The sequence below is a fragment of the Ailuropoda melanoleuca genome, chromosome 11 (genome assembly GCF_002007445.2).
Source record: "Ailuropoda melanoleuca isolate Jingjing chromosome 11, ASM200744v2, whole genome shotgun sequence".
Classification (NCBI taxonomy): Eukaryota; Metazoa; Chordata; class Mammalia; order Carnivora; family Ursidae; genus Ailuropoda; species Ailuropoda melanoleuca.
In genome coordinates this window covers 75597489-75618918 of record NC_048228.1, presented here as the reverse complement: position 1 = coordinate 75618918, position 21430 = coordinate 75597489, and positions in this window count along the sequence as shown.

Genomic DNA, 21430 nt, shown 5'->3' with positions numbered 1-21430 from the left:
GCATGATGTACTCCCAGTCCAGGTCCATTAAAGCCTCCTGTGGAACTTTCATGTACTTTTCTTTCTCCAACCACTAGTTAAAAAAGAGAGGCATCCAAGGGCTCAGATGAAAGACCCTGGGCCCCTAATGTGTGCATCCGCCATCCTACATCGGCCTATGGTTTGAGTGAGAGAGAGAGTAGCATTGTGCTAAGCCACTACAATTTTGGTGTTGCGGGTTATAATAATCAGCCTGCCCTGACGGGTAGAGGTCCTCCTTATCTTTCTGGGACTCAGTTTCCTCATCTATCAGATTCCCCTTAACTCTATGGTACTGTAAACTTTAAGGTTGTAGAATATTCTCTCGGGGGGGGGGTGAAAAATGTTTAATGTTGAATCTGAGACCAGGGTCGATGTTGGTTTGCAACCTCCTTGGGAGCTTCCCAACCTTTTTGCGAGCTTCCCTTTTGTAACCTGAAGCTGGCCTCCGTACATGGAAGGCAGGGAGAGACCAAAGAAAAAGACAGGCCATTCCAGATTAGTAGATGGCAGGTTTAATAAGCAAGGGAACTTACACATGATGCTTGCTTTGGACAGCTGCAATACAAACAGAACTTTGCAGCTGCTGCCAGAACTTAAAAATTTACATGGAGGCCTTAACTGAGTTCAATAATGATATCATTCAGATGGTTCCAACACTGCATTATCATCTCAAGGTTGTGCCCTTGAGACAGTTTCTGGAAGTAAGGAAGGCAAGAAGAATTTACATTCTAAGGTCAGGGGAGGGGTGAGGAGCCTTTGACTGTGGGGATCTAGCTCACAGGTCAGCCCGTGGCCATGTCACCTTGATGACCTTTCTCATCAGTAGAATTTGATGAGACCTGGATGTATAGGTCTCTCTCCTTATTCTGTGTTGAAGCACATAGGTGATGCATATGTATGTTATGATTTTTTTTTAATGGTAGATTGAAAAGAATGCCATTAGCTGCTAAAAATGGTGGGTTAGGTGTCCTTATCATCTGTGACCAGGTTACTATTCTGCAGGTTCAAGGTGAGAGGTTTGGGGAGGATGGGAGTGAGTGACTGAAGGTTTCGGGGAAGGTGGAGAGCAGTTTGAATGACTGAGTATCAGGAAGAAGGCTGGTGCTGCTCATATCCAATTTAAGATTGCCAAAGTGGGTCATGGCTTGAGATGCTGAAGTCTATCCACAGGGAAGTATATAGAAAAGAGAGGTGGAGGTCAACAGCAACAAAGAAGGCCCCTAAACTTAAGTGGAAATATCTGAAGGGCAAATAAAGATGTCAGTGACATCAGAGAATTGGTTAGAGATGACGATTGTGAGCTTGGGGTTGGACATACCTGAGGAGATAGAAATGGGTCATATTTTATAAATGAGATTTAAAAGGAAAACATAATTCACCCAAGAAAACAATAAAAAGGGTGATGGTTCTTGGGGCTCCTGGGTGGCTTTGTTGGTTAAACATTCTGCCTTAGGCTCGGGTCATGTTCCTGGGATCCTGGGATTGAGCCCCATGTCAGGCTCTCTGCTCAGCGGGGAGCCTGCTTCTCTCTTTCTCTCTCTGCCCCTCTCCCCTGCTTGTGCTCGCTCTCTTGCTCTGGTCTCTCTCTCTCTCGTAAATAAATAAATAAAATCTTTTTTTAAAAAAAGTGGGATGGTCTAGTGGGAGGGAAGCTGGTTCACCTCTTTCCCCAACAGTGCGGTGACCCCGAACAAGACATATCTTGAATCTCAGATTTCTCATCTTTGTGAATAAAGGTTTTTATTGCCTGGCCTGCCTCAAATACCTGTTGGGGGATCCGATGAAATAAAATTTGTGGGAACACATTCAGTAATATGTAAAATTGTGTTTTGAAGTGATTAATTGAGGTCGTAATCCTCTGACTCCAGATTAACTAAGTAAACCTAGGCATGACCTGGCAGACAGTAAAAAGGAACCCAGGGGTAGAACACAGAAAAAAATCTTGAGATGTACATATGTGTTGTAAGGAACAATTCTATTATTTTAACGTGGGTCTTTTGGTGCTCAGTCTGGTGTGGAGCTGGAGAAACCCTGTAGCCAGGCATGGAGAATGGAATACATTTATCACACTCACAGGTCCTAGAAGAGGGAGGCATGGCACACCATGCAAAGGTCCACACAGGAGGACCTCCAAGGGAGCAGCTCAACCAAGGAGCAGGTGAGGGACTGTGGGTGAGAGTTCTCCCGGGGCGGCATGGAGGAGTGTGCAAGCAAAGGCAAGAGGGGATTTCACTGGTGCATTTCACTGTCACTGATCACAGTTGGGGAGGGCCCGGAGGGGAGCTTGTAGCAGAGACCAGCCTTAACCCACTGGTGTACTTGGTGGTCTGCACAGGGTATTCATAGCCTATTTGTGGGAAGTTGAGGCGTCAGGAAAACAGAGTCTTAAAAATGTATAATACGATGTACTTGTTCTGACTGGAGTGGCAGCTTTATCAAGGCTTCCACGGCTCATTTCTCAGGGGTAACTAGGAATAGGCAGCGAAAAAGCAAATCAGGTGAGGAGATACTTTTCATCCCAATTGGATTTTGCCCGAATTTAGGTAGATCCAGAGTGATTGTGGGCAAGGCTGTTCCTCCTTCTTCCATGAGTCCCATTCACTGCTTACTAGAAATGAGCATTTACTCAACTAGTGGTCTCATAGTGATCAGAGAATAACTCAGATTTTTAAAAAAATAATGAGTTTAACCCACAATAAAGGGCACTGGCTCTGTGGCCAGACTGAGCGGGTTCAGATCCCGGATCCTCCAGTTATCCGGCACGTGTGTATAGTTAATGGTTCTGCGTGCTGCTTATTCATCACGTAATTTTACATTTTAACTCATAGGGCAGTTGTAAGGCTTAAAAGAGTTCATACCTGTAGTTTGAAGAGTAGTTGGCATACACAAAGTACTTAATAAATATGAACTATCGTAATTTTATAGTCATATATTTTTTCCAAGAGAGGAATTCTAGTGTAGTGAGGAACACTGAAATATGGGTCCGAAGATCTGAATTCTTGTCTGTATCAGTCAGGTAAAAGTGACCGAAACAAAAAGCAGGCTAAACAAAATAAGAAGGAATTTATTGGTTTATGTAACTTAAATTTCAAGAGTAGGTCTGGTTTTGGGCACAGCTGGATGCTACAATCAGAGATTCAAACAATGACCCCAAATGATCTCCTTTCTCTCTTTCCCTCCCCCATTTCCTCCTCTTCCTCTTCTTTTTGTTGGCATTACTCTCCTTTAATTTGGAGTTGCTAGGCAGACATTGTCCACATGACACACCTTTGATAGACCTGTTTCCACTAAGCAACTTATATAGCCCCAGGAGGAAAAAAAAGAGATCCCCCTTTCCTTGACAAATTAGTAGGAATTCCAAAACACACTGAACCTATGCGTGGTGTTAGTCACCTTAAAGCTACAAGACTGAAGGGAGGAGAAGTGGTGGTTTTTCCCAAACAAAATCAGGATATTATTTTTAGAACAGGTAATACATGGCAAGCAGACAAAAATACCGCAGAGGATCTCAGCATAGACCCACCTCTGAAGCGTACTAGCTATTTGACTATGGATGAGTGACCCAAGCTTTCTGAAGTTTGGTTTTTCGACCATATAATGAGGGGTTAATACCAGCTTTGCCTAAGTCACTATGTCAATAAGAAGGATAAACAAAAGAATGTGAAAGCCCTTTGTAAACAAGTTAGTGGGCTAAGAGTCAAAGGAAGCAATATTATCTTCTGCTTGACTTCTCGAGGGTTTAAAACATCTGTCACCACCACTATTTCCGATTCATTTAAATTGATGTGCTTTAAAATATCTGCTTCTTGAATCCATTCAGGAAAATATTAAGCCAAGTAAGAGGCAGCCTGGACTTCTATAGATTCTATTAATCACATCACCCCAACTCAGCACAGCGTCATTTATCACTACTCTGTGTTGATTAACGTGTCAGCCGGTCTTCAATCCATTTCACGGGAGCCCTACTAGTGCTAATTCATTCTAATTAGTGAGGCTCTGCCTCTCTGTAACAGAGCAATAGACATTTTGTTCAGGAACATTTTCTTCCACACAGCGTAGCAACTGTGTTTCTTCCTTGTGTCTGTTCTGCTGGTTGTACTTAAAATGGCTCAAAGTTTACACATCACAATGTGCTTTACTGCTCAAGGAGCTCTCTCCAGTAAAAGTGACCGAATTTTTAAAAAATGTATTTAATTATTTTGTTAGGAATGGAAACAATATGGGTGCAGGCAAGTTTTAGGACCATCCTGTGACACATAAAGGACATCCTACAACACAAGCACCAGCAGCCTTTTTGGACCATTGCGTCTTATTATTGTTCTAACCAAAAGGATAGATGAATGATGCTTTTTGTGAAAAATTGATTCTGGATGTGTCACTTGCCACATCCTTAGCTAACAACGAGGTGAGATGGGTATGGTAGTCTCCATTCTACAGGGGAGTAAAATGAGGTTCTGAGAGCCAAGGTTGTTTAGCACCGTGTTACACAGTTTGGAAGTGGTGACTCAGTCACAGGACTCAGTCACAAATCCAATGACAGAGAGCCACGGGCAGCACCCTGGCTCCCAGATGAGAGGGGAGGTGAGCCGTGCTGGGGGGCGTACGGAGCAGCTGGCTTTGCTCGACAGCTTGAATGTATTGAGCTTTCAGTGGCAAGTGCAGGAAAGGCATTCACTGTGCTCCCGGAGCCATGAATCACGTCACAGGCGGTCCAGGTGGGCCAACCTAACACCCGAAGGGCTGCTCCTGACGTACCAGCTGCAGGCTGCCGAGCCCGGGGATGAGTGGCTTTTAATCACTTCTGTGATATGCCCTAAACATATTTTGAGCAGTTTTACTGATGTACAAATGACATGCAACAAGACGCAATATTCTAATTGTGTGTAGGTAGAGGGAGGAGCAGGTGGGGCGAGAATGGAAGGACTTATCAAAGGACAGAAGGACACTTTGGGAATGAAGGATATTTTCATTATGCTGATTTTGGTTTCAAGAAACTTGCAGCATTTCCCCTACCTCCAGGCACCCACTGACTTCTCTGTCATTATAGTTTTCAATTTTTAGAATTTTACGTAAATGAAATCGTGTAATATATGATTCTATATATATACTCTCTCTATATATACTCTATTTTCCCCTCCGTGCTAACATAATGATTTTGAGGTAACATCGTGTTGTTGCATGTATTTATACTTCATTTCTCTTTGTTGATGAGTAGAATTTGATGTATGGGTAAATCACGATTTGTGTATGCATTCATTTGTCGAGGGGCATTTGGCTTGTTTCCAGTTTTGCCTACTGCAAATAAAATCACTATGGATACTCATATACAAGTCTTTGTGTGGACTGAAACTTTGAATTCTTTTGAGCAAACATCTGGAAGTCCAATGTCTGGGTCATAAAGTAGGTGCATATTTAATTTTGTAAGAAACTGCCAAGGAATTTTCTAAAGAGATTCTACTGTTTCCATTCCCACCCATGATGTATGAAAGTTTCAGTGGCATCTTTGTCAATACTTAGTAAAGTTGATTTAAAGAAATTATTTTTAGCCAGTCTAATTGGTGTGTAGTAGTATCTTGTGGTTCTAGTTTGCATTTTCCTAGAGACCTAGAGACTAATGATGTTGAGTGTCTTTTGCCCATTTTTAAATGTTTGCTTTTATTGACTTTCGAGAGTTCTTCATGTATTCTGGATACAAGCGCTTTTCCAGTATGTGACTCTAAATATTTTCTCCCAGTCTTGTAATTATCTTCACAGTGTATTTCAAAGAGGAGAAGTTCTGAATTTGATAAATTCCAATTTATTATCGTTTTCTTTTATGAATTATGCTTTTGGCATTATAGCTAAGAATTTTACAATTTTTAAAATTATTTAATTATAGTTGATGTACAATGTTATATTAGTTTCAAGTGAATAGCTAAGAAATTTTTGCCTAATCCAAGGAAATGAAGATTTTCTTTTTCATTTTCTTCCAGAAATTTTATAATTTTTAGGTTTCACATTTGCGTATGATTCATTTTAAGTTAATTTTTGTATATGTTTCAAGCTATGAATTTAAGTTAAACTTTTTTTGCCTATGGATATCCTGTTCAAGCACCATTTGTTGAAAAGATTACCTTTTTTTTAGTAAATTGCCTTTTGCACCCTTTCAAAAATTAACTGACCATATATGTATAATCTACTTCTAGACCCTTTCTATTCTGTTCCAATAATTTTTTCAGTAAATCATTTATACCAATACTACATGTCTTAAGGACTTCAGCTTTGTGATAAATCTTGAAGTCAGGTACTAGTGCTCCAACCTTATGCTTTTTCAAATATATTTTTTGGCTGTTTTAGGTCCTTATGAATTTCCTTGTGAATTTGAGGCAGCTTAGTCAATTCCACAAAAACCCTGACAAGATTGTGATTGGGATTGCATTGAACCCTTAGATATGTCTGGGTATAACTGACATCTTAACGATACCGAGTCTTTCATTCTGTAAATACAGAATTTCTCTCCATTTATGTAGGTCTTTAATTTCTCTCAGCAATATTTTGTTGTTATTTGGAAAGAGGTTTTTCACATCTTTTGTTAGATCATCCCTCAGTATTATAAATATTTTGGAAATATTGTTAATTTGAAAAAATTCAACTTCTGATAGTTTCTTCTCTCATATGGAAATACAATTGTTTTTTGTATATTGATTTTATATCCTGCAAATGTGCCACAACTACTAATTAGTTCTAGAGGTTTTTTTTTTTTTTTTGTAGATTCTACAGGGTTTTCTAAGTAGATAGAATATATAGTTTTGTTTCTTCTTTCCTATTTATTTACTTTTTGTTCATTCATTCATTCATTCATTCATTCAGTTATAGTTGGTTCTTGTTTTTTCACAGTCATTATGTTCTATAAAGTTTCTATGAACACAGTTACTGAACTATTGCTCCTAGGAGAAATACAGGATTAATTTCCTAAAAGCCTCAGGTTACATTTTTGTCAACTGATCATTACATAATATTGTTTTGTATGTTTCTGTTTAAATACACTTTACTTAATATATATTGTTGATTTATGAACATCGAACTCATGGTCAACAACACTATAACTGATGCCTGGAAAAAGCTTGTCTAACACACTTTTATTTTTATATTTTTTGTAAAACTCATTCCAGCGCTCTTGCACTGAGGAACACTAGATAGCACTTCAGGCTATGCTTGGAGACTATTTTAAGCAATGAAATCACCAACAAACAGTGCAGAAACGTGAAAAAATATGGCGCTCAAGAGATGGTGAAAAGGATCCTTGTTTGCAGCATGGGAGCGGGAAAGAAAAAGCCAAGTGTTGTGCTGTTCCACCCTCGTTGGGCGCATGCACATCACCCAGCCTACCAGTTTGCTGCTTTAAGCACGTCCATAGATGACTATGGACTCTGAGAAACAAACTGAGGGCTTCAGAGAGGAGGGGGTGGGGGAATGGGATGGACTGGTGGTGGGTAGTGAGGAGGGCACGTGTTGCATGGTGCACTGGGTGTTATACGCAACTAATGAATCATCGAGCTTTGCATCAGAAACCAGGGATGTACTGTAAGGTGACTAACATAATATAATAAAAAAATTAAAATAAAATAAAAAAAAAGTAAGCGCTCTAAGGACTAATTTGAGAGTGACAAAGACAATTGTTTTCCACTCTAATACATTTTTTATTTTATTTTTTGGATACTTTGGGTTTCAATCATTCTTCTTTCTTAAGTTTCTTAAGGAAGGTCATTGATCTGAGACTTTCCTTTTTCTAATATGCATTTAGTGCTAAAAATTTTCCTCTGAGTACTGCTTTAATTGGATTCCAAAAATTTTTATACATTGCGTGTTCATTTTCATCTGTTTCAAAATTCTTTTTCTCTCTTTCTCTCTTCTTTTATTCATGAATTGTTTAGAAGTGTGCTACTTAGTTTTAAAATGTTTGAGAACTATCCAGTTTGTTCTTTTGTTTTTTAAGATTTTATTTATTTGAGAGAGAGAGAGCACAAGTGGGGGGGAAGGGGGGAGGGAGAGGGAGAAGCAGACTCCCTGCTGAGCAGGGAGACTGACTTGGACCCCAAGATCATGACCTGAGCCAAAGATAGACACCTAACCAACTGAGCCACCCAGGTGCCCCAAGTTCTTTCTGTTTTTGTATTCCATTTTTATGGGAGAATGTATTTTGTGTTATGGAATTATTTGTAAATTTGTTGATTCTTGTTTTATGGGTTAGAATATGGTCTATTTTGTCAAATTTTCCATGTTTATTTGAAAAGAATTTCATTCTGCTATGATTAGGTGGAAGTTCTGTAAATGTCAGTTGGGTTAGATTTGTTGATAATGCTATTCATGTTTTCTCTTTGATTCCTGAATTTTGCATTTTTAAAAATCATTTATTGTGTGGGTGCTAAAATCTCCAACTACAATTGTGGATATTTTTTTTCTTTGCAGATCTATCCATTCTTGTTTAATGTATTTTGAAACGCTGTTATTAGGTACAGAAACATGCAAGGTTATTATCTCCATTTGATGAATTAATCACTGTGTTAGTATGAAATGGTACCCTTTATTCCTGGTAATATTCTTTGCTCTGAAATCTACCTTGATACTAATATGGCAATTCCAGATTTTTACATTTGGTATTTTTTATATTCTTTTACTTTTCATCCGTGTTTGTCTCATCCACTCTTTCTAATTACTCCTTATTTTTTCTTATATGGGTATCAAATATTTTCATTCTGTTCTGTTCACTTTTTGCCTATTTATTCACTTTTCCTGTCCATCCTTCTAATCTATAATCTGGGAAAAACACTCTTTATTATCTTTTAACTCACTAATTTGTTCTCTATTTCTATCCAAATTATTTATTAGCATATTTAATTAAATGTTTTAATAACTGCATTTTCCTTTTCTATTTAATTTCTCTTTAATGAATGTACATTCTTCTTATTTGTCATTGATGAATTTACTCTGGTTTCTCTGAAGATATTGGATTATTTATTTAAAAGTCCTTTTCAAATTATTTGAGAATCTGTTTCTTGTTTGTATATTGCTATTGAGTTTTTCATGTATGATCTATGGTGTTGGATTTTCTCAGATATTTTGAGGTTATTAATTACTTGGTTTTTTTTCTTTTTTTCTTTTTAAAGGAAAGTTCCCCCACTGCTTTAGACCAGGGTCAGCTCTAGATCTGTGGAAGTAACTTCTGTCTAGGGTTGTGCCCCTAGTTTTCTTTCAGGATAGAATCTCCATTTCTGATCGGTAAGAAGGAGAGGATTTCTGTTTCATAAAGAAGAAAAACAAAAGAAGGCCAGCGCTACTGGACTCCAAGCAAGATGTGAGCCTAATGAAGTAGAGACAGAAAGACATGCCCAGGAATTCGTTTTGTGATGCTCAGCTCCTCCTGCACTTTTAAGGCTTCAAAGCTGAAGTTGCTGAGACTATACCTGTTTGGAAAGTAGAAAAAAGCATTTCTTCATACTGTAATATCAGTAAATTTGGGAAGGCCATGGAGGGTCCCGGTCTCAATCCCCATGGAAGAAAGATCGGTTGTATATTATTTTCATCTCAAGCCCTTAGAGAGAACTTGAACTTTTTCCTGGAGTTCAAGGGCTACAGTTAACTTAGGTTTGACTCATCCTTTTGAGAGACTGAGGTTAGTTCTGAGGAAAGGTAGCCATTTGGCCATAATCTGGACTCCCAGAGTCACATAAGCCAAACCGTATGTAAGCACGCTGTGGATGAGACATGAGCCGTGTACAGAAAGAGTTGGTCTGTAACCAGCTAACCTCCTGCCCAAGAAGCCTGCCTACCGTGGCATCTTACCTGGGGTCCTCAAACTGTCACGATTCACAAGTCTCCTGCAAAGAGTGCGGCACCCATGTCAGGGATCTGCAGTGAGACATTTCAGCAACCGGAAGCAATATGAAAAGTATGTCTTGAGAAAACCCACAAAAACCCCTTAAAAGGAAAAAAAAGTCAGTTTTGAACACTTAACACATCCAGGGAAACCAAATATCCTGAAATATCCTGGTGTTACCACATAAAATCCTAATCTATTCTCCTTCTCTAGGGTCAGACACTGGAGCAGACGGAATTCTCAGCTAGTGGTGCAAAGATGAAGGATGATTCAACCGTAGGAGAGGGAAAAAGAGGAAGCCAGTCACACAACCCTTTGCTTCTTCAGGTGAAAACCTTAAGGAAGCCTGAGCTTGGGGAGAGGAAATTTGAATGTTGACTGTAGTTTACAGTTTTAATTATTACCTGAAAATGAAAATTCCACTCATTAGAAAGATAATTTTTTGATGACTAAAATATGACTAGAGGAATTTTAATTTTCTGAGAGTGATAAAAAATATTAAGATATACTGAATGCTTACAAATTTATTGAGCTTAACATACTTCTTAAGTGATTTTGTCCTAACAAAATCCTGTGGAAGAGATAGTATTACACACATTTTGCATGGGAGGAAATGGAGGCTCAGATAAGGAAGTAGTGTTTCCAGGTCAGAGGTGGGGAACCTGGGGTTTGTACCTGGATGTCTCTGACTCCAAAACTCACAGTCTTGTCAAATCATTGCAGAACATACTTAGACTGAGAATAAAGAGAATTTGAAAAAATGAGAATAAGGGAAGGAAAGAAGAAGAAATTTGGTCAATCTTCATTTAACCAAACACATCCCAGACGTATTTTCAAATACATAGAAGTATTTTCTAACACTCTTTCTAATAGTAGAAAGGTGCATATATTCATGTAAGTATTCCTTAAGGGAGGCTTTCATGTCTTGTAATGTATTTTTTTTTTTTTTTAAGTTAGCTCCATGGCCAGCATGGAGCCCAAAGCAGGGCTTGAACTCACAACCCTGAGATCAAGACCTGAGCTGAGACCGAGTCGGATGCTTAGTTGACTTAGCCACCTAGGTGCCTCTGTCCTGAAATGTATTTTATCTCAGATTTTTTTAAATTAAAATAAATACAAAAACATCACATTTTATACAGAATGAATACAACCATGTCATGCATAAAATATAATATAAATATTAAAACTTTTTTAGACCAAATAATGTATTCTGGGTCCTAAACCTAGACATGTCTATTGACCATCATTTGTTTTCACTTAAGGATCACATTACAAGCCATGCTTGGTTTCTATCCTGGGGAAAGGCAGAAATCCTAAGGGAGGCATTCATACTGTCTTTGTGCCAGATTCTTGTTGAGCATTGAACTTGAGCCTGAGGAAATGGCAAAGAGAGACCTAAAAAAATTCCCATACACTGTATTTCATTTTAAAGTTTCTGGTGATCATTTACATCCTTGGACTAAAGTTTTGAAATATTTTCTGTTAAATTGAAATGCATCATGCCTAAAATGTGAAGTTGGGTTTATATTTTTCTTTGGCATTTGGCAACCTGTTGTACATGAACAGAGTTCAAAGCAAGTAGAAAGTCATCTTTTTGGTGCTGTTTCTTGAAAGCTCATTTTGCCGGATTGCTCCAGCAGTGATGTATTTTTTGAAACGTATGTCACATGTGAAGGACTTGAATAATGAATTGTTGCAGGCCTTTCTCGGTAAATCATGTGTGATAATTAACAAAATGTTAAGAATGCAGTCTCTTTTTAAAGATCATACTAAATAGAATTGTATAGATTAATGTCAAAAAAAAAAAAAAAAAGAAATCACATCAAGAACTTATACCCAAAGGAACTAAATACAGGGAAATGGTCATGCAAGAAATGGGATGGTGACAAAGACAAATGAAGTGGAGAAACAGTCCAGAAATTAGCCATGGAAGGAAGCCTGGACCATCTAAAGAGGAAAGAGAAGTTGTTATTGGAACCCACAGTTGTTATTGCTGTAGTCCTATTCACTCCGTCCTCCTTACCAACCATAAGCTGGAACCATGATAGAGTAGGGAGGGGGTGAAGTACCCTGGCTTCTCCCCACCTCTCCATCTCTCAGAAGCTTTCCATTGGCTGAACCCTTCTGGGTTCTAGCTGTTGGAGGAATCTGTAAAATACATCCTGTAGGGATCGAATGCCCTGTAACAGGAGCAAAGGAGGAATTGGGGTATTAGATTTGGCAGCAAATTGATCCAGGATCAGCACAAGAGGCTATGAGGAAAGTCACTTATCTATTGATACATGTGAATAAACATAAGATATGAAACATATTTTAATAAACATAAAAGTCAAAATGGAGACTGTAATATTAATTGTAGATATGAAAGTAGAGCAAAGTAAATATTTAACTATTTTTTAAATGAGAAAAAAGGAAATAGGTAATAAAATGTTTTAGTAAAAATAAGGCAAAAAAGGGGAAAACTTGTATGTATGCTTTGGATTCTGGGATGGACAGAATGAATTTGGATACACATTATTTGTAGCATCTCATTATGGAATTACTAGAAGAAGGTTGATTATTCAAAAAGAAGAATCTTGAGTAGGATTCCTCTAGACCAGGGATCTGAAAACCTTTTCTGCAAAGGATCAGAGTGTAAGTATTTCAGGCTTTGGAGGGCCATAGGACCTCTGGGGCTACTACTCAGGTCTGCCATTGTAGTGCAAAGTCAGCTGTTGCCAAGATGTAAATGAGTATGGCTGTATTCCAATGAAACTATTTCAAAAATGGTGGATGGCTAAAATTGGCTCATGGGCTGTAATTTGCCAACTCTGCTCTAGGAAGATTTTTTAAATAAAAAATATCATTTCTTCTGATTTTCAGTGGTTAACTTAGAGACAACAAATATTTCTCAACAGGGGCTCTGATTTCAGACTGCCTTGGTTTGAATTCCAACTCTGCTACGTACCTTCTATGTGCACTTTGCTGAATCTCTAAGAAATTAGATTCAGCATGGCATTGACCTCACAAGTCTATGATAGAAATCATGAGATTATTTGTGTAAAGCACTTACATATCTAACAGTAACGCCTGGCACATAGAAAGAGCTGTATTTGTATTTGCTGGTCTTATCCATTCCAGCTTTCACTGTTTCATAGATATTTAGCTTTAGGGGAATGTATTTATTTGAACTAATCATATATTTAAACACATTTATCAATAAAATGAAGTAATGCTTAACATTACTTCTCATTAACAGTTCTCATTCAGCAAACTTTATTTCAATACCTGTTATCCACAAAGTTATGAAAAAATAAGTATAGCCAATTACAATCCAGGACACTAAACTAAAGAGTTTATCCAGGAAGTGAAAATTATAAGATCCACGGGCACACAATAGGACAATTCAATATATTTGTTAAATGCCATGTAATTGGTACATATATTAGGCATGACAGATAGTCAGACGAAGGAATAAGGCAACTCACAAATGGCCAAGAATGCCCATGTACTAACTATGGTAATCAGTTAAATTGACTCCAGGTGTCTTTCTTACCTCCCCAGTGATCTCTATAATGGAATCACTTTCTCCCTAATCAACTTTAGTTGAAAAATTGAGTCAAATAAATAAACAGCAGAAATGTACACATAGCCAAATTTCAATTTAGTACATTTTTTTGAGCATTAAAAAGGATTGAAACTTGGAGAAAAAAAGATAACTGAAGATTTAAAAAAATGTTTAGTTCAACAATTCCATTTTAGAGGTAAACCTGAAACCCAGCAAGTGTCCTGTGGCACAAAGCCAGGTAGGGAGAGAACTGGGGTAGGGACAACCAGATCCCCTAATTTACATTTTAATTAATTTTCCACATCAATATTGAATCTCTAAATTCCCCCAAATGTTCAATGTTAATATTCCTGAGAAATTGATTTTATTTTTTTCTGTATTTCAGATAGGGTCTTATCCATGTCAATTCAGCCAAACTTGCTCGATCTCTTCTATTAAGGACTCCATGCTTACTCCTTGATAACTTATAGCTATAGAAAGACGATGATGCTCTGTACGAATGACCTTGTACACGATACTGGGCATCTAAGGCATCACAATAGACATGGAGCTCATGGCGGAATAATAAACCAGCTGACTTATCACACCTAAAGGTTTTATATATACTCAATCAATGTTACTACTTAAATACAATTTTCTCCTCTTTGTTCGATTGATAAATTCAGCCAGGACCGCAAAGATTTTCTGAACTACCTTATTGGAAAGAAAGGTATTGGAATAAACTCGGTTATGCATTTCTGAATAAAACCAGAACAATATAATAGATACCCAACGAATTCATTCTAGGACACAAAACAACAGCTTGTTTCATCTTCTCATAATTTTTTTTAAAGATGGTTTGCTTCTGGTGCCAAGAAAGAAAGAATATCAGCTGCCACTTATGGTCTTGAAAGGATTAACTGTGAAATAAAATCTTTAATACAGCATATGGCCAAACAAGGTATACAATAAATGTTTTTATTTTGTTTCCTTTTATTGTTTAGCCTTTTGAAATTCTCATCCTTTTGAAGCCAGTGGTATTTTTTAGATTCTAAAGATAAGTGTCTTTGATATAAAGCAAACAACAACTTGTCCCAGTGATGACAACGAATTGAGTCAAGTCAATATTAGGTTCAGAAAATCCCTAAAACTCTGTTTAGAGGTTTAACAGTATTGTAAAACCATAAAAAAATGCAGAAAATTTAGAATGAGAGGACACCATTGCACCATCCAATCTATCACTCATTTAGGGAAGTATTTCTCCCCAAATAATTGCTTACAAGTGGGACTGTTGGATTTTAAGTGGGATTTCATTTCCATTTCTAGGCGAGCCTCCATGGTCTTTATTCCCTGCCTCTCTCTAGAACTTACTCCAACGGGGAGTCATATTTCAACACATTAAATAAAGAATTGTCTAATGCAAACTCTGCCACTATAATTCCCATTGAAACTCCATTAAGGAAAGAAAAGCTGTCAAGTATAAAATCTGCTGATCCTTAGGGATGACTTGGAGGACATTTTTCCTTTAATGGCTTCATGCTTTGCCAAGCCATAATTCACTTATATTTCTGTCAACAACTTCATCAGTGTGTGTGTTTGACTTTCCTGAAAATGACATTATGGCAACTTTCTTTACTATGCAAAGTTATTGCCTTGAAACCTCCATGTGGGAAAACGGAAGCTTTTAGTCAACTCTGCTGTGAAAGAAGACATTATAGAACTTGGCTTTTGTGTCATAAGAAACATTTAGCTTCTTGAGCAAGCCCAGGATGAAGGAGACAGAGAAATTGAGTGATTTTAACCACCAGAAACCGTAGTCATTCCCCTAAAGTGCTTTTCTTGTGTTGCTTTTGCAGCTCTAAGAAATTGAATTTAGTAATAAGTCTAGTGGCTTATCAGAGTTAACTAAGTCATGAAATTATTGATATAAGAAGAGAATAAAAGGGACTAGATTTGTTATTATTTATTTTTAGCCTTCTAAAATAATGTAGGAAATATTTAAGTTATGTTTTACAGGTTGTCTGCCAACAAAACTGAAAGAAATGTATCCTTCACTAGAGAGTGGATTTAAATAAATTAACAGTGGAATAGAATTGTGATATTTCTATATAAAAAACCTTCATAGAATAAACACATATATTTGCATGTATATATACCTATACATATATACACACACACTATAGTATATGGGTATATGTGTATATACATGTATGTGTGTATATATATATACACACACCAAGAGAATACACACACATACAAATACACATGCACATTTGTATGTTTATTGAGAGGAAAAACCAGTTGTCAGAACTGGTGTTGGGACATGTTAAGAAGCGTCTAGGACTTATGCCAACATTTAGTTCCATGTATCACGACTGAGTGGAAGGGAACACTGGTCAAGTGGGAATTTGGAAAATTTGTGCCATGATTCTTCTATTCAGAGATGGAAATCCAGAAGTCAGACTATGCTTCTTGCTGCCAGTTTCAGAATCTTCACGTTTTTTCTCTAATGAGCTACTCCCAGAAGGAGCTCAATGTGTGCATTAGAGAGCTATGAGGGTAGTTGAGACACTCACTATTTGGACTAAAAGAGAGCAAAGAGTAGTTGAGGAACATCTTGAACAGAGGATTCTTCCTTGTCAATGATTTATAAGAATAGCAACAAACCTGTGAGACCCAAGGGAGGAACAACATATCTAGAACATCAGAAGTTGCTATTACCAAATTGTGCTATAGTCAGGAGACTATGAGGAAACCCTAGTAGGATGCCCTTCTATAGAAGATGGCCTCCATGGTCCTCACTAGGCCTACAGGAATGTAATATTCCCACAGGTGGAAAGGGGTGTTTCACCTTTGTACTCTGTGGGGTTTCCAACCCATAGAGCCTGAGTTAAGGATTCAGGTGTAGTGTTTTTTTGAGGAAGGAATGAGAGCTCCAGAACAGGCCAAGAAAAGCAGCTTCAGGAGGATGTGGTCTCAGCAGGAATCTTTCTTCTTCCTGATTCCAGCGAGAGTGCTGGAGCATGGATTACCGAGGTGGACCAGCTTTTCAGCAAGCAGGAGTCTTTTGCATCTTTGTGTCATCAGCTGCAGGCTGCTCTGACTGCGGGTACAGGAGGAAGCACAGAGAAAGGAGGCACACTCTCTCCAGCAAGGTGGCTCCCGCTGGCTGACCAAATTCTCCAGAGAAGGATGCAGCTGTGAACTGTAAGTAGCTACCATACGGAGGGGGACCAGGGTAGGGTACTAAAAACATGCACTACAGTTTTCCATTTATGTACCCTCATATTTCTGGTGGAATAAAAGATTACTCTAAGTTCCTTTTGTTTTATTTCTTCCTACAAAATTATGAAATAGTGTCCTATAGTTCAGGAAATACTCCATCTTATGTCTTACAGTTTCAAAAGGCCTACCAAAAATGATAATTTTTATTTTAATACCACAGATTTATCAATCTTTCCCATCAAACTTTTTAAAATTATTTTTCATCCTTCCTGTTTTTCCACTGTGAAATACCCTTCAGGGTATGGAGAAAAGTTAAAACTTTCTCCGCTATGGAGGCATTCTGGAGACCTGCTCATCTTCTTTCTGAGTCGTTGTTTTCTTCTCAGTATTGCTAATTTTAGTGTTTCCTGTGTCATTATTAGTTTTGGAAAGTGAAGACCAGAGGATTGTCCAAACAAACATAAAACATCTACATACATGTTGATTAGCCTATTGACAAATCAGGGGAATCAATCATAATCTCATTTGGGGTTTAATATTATTATAGTATTTGGCATAGAAGCCCTTGAATAAAAACTAAAATTATATTTATGATCATAGTTTCTTCAGAATGTATAGAGAAATGAGTAGAATATTTCTTCCTCTTATAGACTGGAAGTCCTGACTAATTAAATTAGTGACGAGAAGTGACTGTCAGTTGCCCACCAATATCTCTTATTAGTTCTTTGCTAAAAGTACTCCGACTTAGTTTGAGGTAGCAACATAGCAGGCCCTAGGTGATAGGTCTTAGTTGATGTAAATGAACCATGACAGTTATTTTCCCAGTTTTCTGTTTCCTATGTAGTTTGGGGTGGCCATGTCACTCTCTCATGAGATTGAGATCTATACATAAGTCTTCTGGGGGCTGGGTGTGGGCAGTTTTGAAAAATACATGTCTTGGTCCCTTCCCTTTTGTTCCTGAGTTGTACATGTTATGTCTGAAATGTATAGAAGCCATTTGTGACTATGGGGGAAAGGCCGAGTGAATTACAAGGACACTGAGCTGTATGGATGAGCTAAATAAATAGATGGATAGATGGATAATAAATAAATAAATAAAAACTGTGATTTGAGAGAAGTAAACTCCTAATTATGTCTACTGTGTGTCAGGTTTTTCTTTTACATACAACAGAACACATTCGTGGTAGGTATTTAACAATTTAAGGGCCAGGTATCTTGTCACTCTTCTATGGACCATGGTATAAGATGCACAAATGAAAGATTAGTCACAGTTTGTACACTCCATTGTTTCACCCAATTTTAATTCACTGCAAGTCATCATCACATTTGGCATTTTTCTTGCTTTTCTATTTATCATTTGTGTTATTTGCCTACACCACTAGAATACAAGTCTGCAGAGCATGGACTGTGTTGGTCCTATCCACGATTGCATCCCCACTTCACAGAAGGGTGCCTAGTGCACAGTAAACACTACCCTATGATACCCTGTTTGTTCAACAAATGCATTCCCAGGCCATGTCAAAGCAGAAACTAAGACTCAGAGTGTAATGCAGAAATACTTGGCTCTAGGCTTGCATAGTTGGAAATTCCACTTTCAAAGAGTAAATAAAATAGGGTCAAAGGGGGAAGGTGGGGTTTGGGTTGGAAGAGGAATGTAGCAGAAAGACACCTGGGGCTGGAGTAAAGGTTGTGTACGTAGCAGAACCCTCCAAGTGAGAAAGAGAAATAATGCCCGTTCCAAAACCAAATGGGATGGGCTACAGAGGAGCTGCCTTCGACTTTAGTCACTAGTCTTTTGACAATTTCTCATCTTAGGAAAGTCTTCTGTTTATCAGACCTGGGTAACTATATAAACTTTGAGCAGAAATTGATTGTGAGTGAAGAGTTAGCAGAACCTTTCATTCCTTCAGTGTAGGAATTTGATCTTCAGTCAAATTAACTTTTAGTTTTTTAGTTAAATTCTGTTAACTTTCAGGTTTTTCTCTGAAAACCTGATAAAGATGAAAAGTCAACTATGTTACTAGACAATATTGCTTTTGGTTTAAACACCATTTTATTGGCAAATTTCCTTTGGACTAGGATAAATTATAAATGAACTATGGATACCAGATGGCAAGGCCATATTTGGGGTTTTTCTCAATGTGATGATTCTTAATGGTGCCCATTCTTTGTAGGAATCCTGAAAAAGATGTCTGTGGAATTGGTTCAAAGGATAAAAGCCTCCTGCACCTGCCCAAAGTGAGTATCATTCCAGTGCGCTTGGACAAAACAAAGAGGAGGGCATCTAGATGGCCACGTGGTCGGTTACAGACAGCTGTAAGGATTTCCACAAAGAAAAACACCTGGTGCTGCCCTTCCCCACACACCAGCAGTGTATTATTTTAGTTATTGTGCCTCTAGAATATTTTCTAGTATTTGGAAAGGCAAGTCATTATGAAGGAAAATTTAATAAAATATTATGACCTAGATAATGGTGAAACATCTCTCCAAGCATATTTTTCTTCCATAAACCCTTTCTTCCTCTACACCTAGGACTCACGCTGAAGATTATCTTTCCTCCAGACTGCCTGGGTCTCTTATCTTCAGTATGTGTTTGCCAAGTCACACTGGTGATCTCTAGCTATGTTGGCAAGGATGGGGTTTAAAAATTCCCCAAATGCAGTCATCTACTTCTTCGTGAGTCACTTGATAATGCAGAGCTCCAGGTTTTATTCTTACCAAGATTTTTGTCTACTTTGACATAATGTTTAACATAGTGTTAGCATTTTTTTTTTGTAATTGACAGACCCTCGAGTGTTACTGCCCCATGTAGATGACCTAGGTTATGTGCCTACAGTTTCTCCTATTCCAGGAATTTGGTGGACCGTATGGCTAGATATACTTGGCCAATGGTTTTCAAACTGTAGTTTGTGGGTCATGAAATCAGTTTAGTGGATCACAAGAAAGGTTTGTTTGTTTGAATATAAAATAATAAAACAGAAAAAAAAATCCAAGGTCACCTAGCCTGTAGTGAGAGTGGATGCTCTCTTGTGAAACTTTATTTCAGTCATGTAATATACACAGACACATTCTTTTTTTTTTTTTTAAGATTTTATTTACTTATTCGACAGAGATAGAGACAGCCAGCGAGAGAGGGAACACAAGCAGGGGGAGTGGGAGAGGAAGAAGCAGGCTCATAGAGGAAGAGCCTGATGTGGGGCTCGATCCCACAACGCCGGGATCACGCCCTGGGCCGAAGGCAGACGCTTAACCGCTGTGCCACCCAGGCGCCCCTACACAGACACATTCTTATCAACTGAACTGTGTCTCCCTCCAATTCATATGTTGACGTCCTGATCACCAGTATCTTAGAATGTGACTGTATTTGCATGCAGGTCCTTGAAGGAGATAATCGAGGTTAAATTAGGTCTTAAGGGTAAGGCTGTAATGCAGTAAGACTGATGTCTTTATAAGAAGAGGAAGAGATACCAGAGATGTGTGGGCATTGGGGAAGGCTCATTGAAGACACAATGAGATGGTAGCCAGCTGCAAGCTGAGGAAAGAGAGGCCTCCGGAGAAACCAAACCTGCATACACACTGATCTTAGACTTCCAGCCTTCAGAACTATGAGAAAATAAATCTCTGACATTTAATCTACACACTGTATTGTATTTTATTACATCAGCTCTAGCAAACAAATGGACACATTCATATTTGGTGTTCTGGGTCATATGTAAGGTGTGTTTGTAGAAGTAGGTTGTGGTCAAAGATATTTAAAACCCCTGAACTAAGGCGCCTAGTTGGCTCAGTCAGTTAAGCGTCCACCTTTGGCTCAGGTCATGATGCCAGAGTCCTAGGATTGAGTCCCACATCAGGCTCCCAGTTCAGTGGGGAGCCTGCTTCTCCCTCTGCCTGCCATTCCCCCTGCTTGTGCTCTCTCTCTTTCTGATAAATAAATAAATAAATAAATAAAATCAATCTTCAAAAAACAAACAGACAAAAACCCTGAACTAGCCCTGTGTCATGTTAGCCACAAAGTTGTATTTAATAAGGATAGTGACTTAATATCTATCAAATTCCCATTATTAGTTGTACCTTTGACTAAGATTGTACTTACAGGATTCTGACTATGATATATTAGCTTTTCGCATAGGTTTTATATCTCATAATATTTTATAGCTGAAATGCAAAAAGCCCTGAGGGGTTGGGTGAGAATTTAGTCATTTGTCGGTATTATATGGCTGCCTTGTGTTTTATATCTTCATTTAAAAAATATCCTTTGTTTATGAAGAATATAAAGCAATTCATGTTCATTGAGATTAGGCCTTATTAGTGTGTCACCTCCCTAAGGGGAGTGATTTGGGGTTCTGCAAGTGTCTCCCCGAACATACAATTGAGCACCTCTTGAGACTTGAGTGCCATCGTTGCTGATAGAGATTCATGTAATGTGGAAAGAAAAGACTGCTTGTTAGGGGTCTCTTATGTGGAGAGAGATGTGCTGATTTACACAAAAATAAAACTATGTCACATGTTTTTATGAACAAAACCTGGACTGTTAGCAGGTGGGTAAAAACGTATGCCGGCTGGAGATTTCAATGGTATCCCCACCTGTGGTTATATCATGAGAGACTATTTTGCTTCCTTAACTTTAGACAGTTCTGGTCTGACTGGAGGGCTCCACATCCCCCCAGCTGTTTCCTTTAATGGGCTCTATGTGTAGGATTCCCGGCCGGATGAGCCCTGAATCATGTGCTCTCTTTTCCAGAGGAACAAACTTTCTTTCGCCTCAGGTTTGTGGTCAGTCAGTGCTGTAGTCCGTTGGG